This window comes from Oncorhynchus mykiss, chromosome 5, assembly GCF_013265735.2.
Source record: "Oncorhynchus mykiss isolate Arlee chromosome 5, USDA_OmykA_1.1, whole genome shotgun sequence".
In the NCBI taxonomy this organism is placed as follows: Eukaryota; Metazoa; Chordata; class Actinopteri; order Salmoniformes; family Salmonidae; genus Oncorhynchus; species Oncorhynchus mykiss.
Genome location: NC_048569.1, coordinates 92907180 through 92909824, shown reverse-complemented (window position 1 = coordinate 92909824; position 2645 = coordinate 92907180).

Genomic DNA, 2645 nt, shown 5'->3' with positions numbered 1-2645 from the left:
TAAACAGAGAACATCCCCGGTCATCCCTACTGCCTCTGATCTGGAGGACTAACTAAACAGAGAACATCCCTGGTCATCCCTACTGTCTCTGATCTGGTGGACTCACTAAAGAGAGAACATCCCTGGTTATCCCTACTGCCTCTGATCTGGAGGACTCACTAAACAGAGAACATCCCTGGTCATCCCTACTGCAACTGATCTGGACTAAACAGAGAACATCCCTGGTCATCCCTACTGTCTCTGATCTGGTGGACTCACTAAACAGAGAACATACCTGGTCATCCCTACTGCCTCTGATCTGGAGGACTCACTAAACAGAGAACATCCCTGGTCATCCCTACTGCCTCTGATCTGGAGGACTCACTAAACAGAGAACATCCCCGGTCATCCCTCCTGCCTCTGATCTGGAGGACTCACTAAACAGAGAACATCCCTGGTCATCCCTACTGCCTCTGATCTGGTGGACTCACTAAACAGAGAACATCCCTGGTCATCCCTACTGCCTCTGATCTGGTGGACTCACTAAACAGAGAACATCCCCGGTCATCCCTACTGCCTCTGATCTGGTGGACTCACTAAACAGAGAACATCCCTGGTCATCCCTACTGCCTCTGATCTGGTGGACTCACTAAACAGAGAACATCCCTGGTCATCCCTACTGCCTCTGATCTGGAGGACTCACTAAACAGAGAACATCCCTGGTCATCCCTACTGCCTCTGATCTGGTGGACTCACTAAACAGAGAACATCCCTGGTCATCCCTACTGCCTCTGATCTGGAGGACTCACTAAACAGAGAACATCCCCGGTCATCCCTACTGCCTCTGATCTGGAGGACTCACTAAAGAGAGAACATCCCTGGTCATCCCTACTGCCTCTGATCTGGAGGACTCACTAAACAGAGAACATCCCCGGTCATCCCTACTGCCTCTGATCTGGTGGACTCACTAAACAGAGAACATCCCTGGTCATCCCTACTGCCTCTGATCTGGAGGACTCACTAAACAGAGAACATCATCCCTACTGCCTCTGATCTGGACTCACTAACCAGACATGTTTAGTTTGTAAATGATGAGTGTTGGAGTGTGTCCTTGGCTATCTGTAAATAAAAAATAAAATGTTGCCATCTGGTTTGCTTAATATAAGGAATTTGAAATGATTTATATGATACTTAAGTATATTTTAGCAAATACATTTACTCTCGATACTTAAATATATTTAAAACCAAATACTTTTAGACTTTTACTCAAGTAGTATTTTACTGGGTGACTTTCACTTTTACTCGAGTCATTTTCATTTAAGGTTTCTCTACTTTTACTACAGTATGACAATCGGGTACTTTTCCCACCATTGCATATACGAGAGGGTCAAAACCGCAATGTATCATGGGTAAATTGTGACTGATTGACTGATCTACAAATAATGAGTTGTTACTTATGATGCAAGGTGATTCGTAGATCACTCAGTCGTTTTGATGCTCGCCAACATGGCCAGTTTTTATTCACGGCACTTTGATACAAAGTGATTTTCGTAGTAGATTAGAAGAGCTAACCCTAACCCTTTTCATAACCTTAACCTCAGTCCTAAACTGCTACGTTAATTCTCCTAACCTGCTAGGAAATATCCACTTTGGTATCGCCGTGAAGTGTTTCCCCTACCAGCAGGAAAATAAGTGACAAAATGGATTGTAATGATGCAACCGACCACTTGGTGGAGCCAGAGACACGTTTAACAGAGAAGCCTCTATTCTAGAACTACCTAGTTTGTTGTCTGACAAAATGGTGAGAAATTAATAAAATAAGGAATGCAAGCATATTATCAGGCACTGTAAGCGTCATTGGTTTAAACACCAAAACTATGTTTCAAGTGAGAATTTGACAGGTCTGAAAACCCAAAATAAAATAAATGATTGCCCAATTCACCCATATTTTATTTTTGCAAAAAAAGTAGTGTGTAGTTCCACAGCTGCATGGCAACAAAAAGTAACTAACTACTGACAAAAAATGACCAAGGTTTAAATTTAGTTCAACTACCACCAAGCTACTGCAAAGTCATGTACAACTACATGTATTTCACTACTCCCCAACACTGATATGTCTTTCAGTTGTTAAATAAAGACGTTTTTTTCAGAGGTTCTTTATCTTGCTATGATGAAAGTGGATCCATCCATCGAAAACAAGAGGATTAACTGATATGTAACTATCTGGATAATTGCTTTGCATGCATCAACTCGATTGATTATAGAGACACGGGAGTGGCTTAACTTCTCCATGTCATGTTAGCATAGTGCTTACCCCCACGAACAAGGCCGTGTGCCGTGTGTCATTGTACTGAGCCGTTACATTGACCCACAGTGGTTCAGCTAACTATGACCTTAATGGACTTAGTATAACAGCTTCTTAGTGTGTGTGTGTGTGTGCCTGTGTGTGTGTGTGTGTGTGTGTGTGCCTGTGTGTGTGTGTGTGTGTGTGTGTGTGTGTGTGCCTGTGTGTGTGTGTGTGTGCCTGTGTGTGTGTGTGTGTGCGTGCCTGTGTGTGCTTGTGTGTGTGTGTGTGTGTTTGCCTGTCCTCTAGTTTGTCATGAGTATCTCAGTACATTAGTATCATCAAGTACAGTACATTAGTATCATTAAGTACAGTACATTAG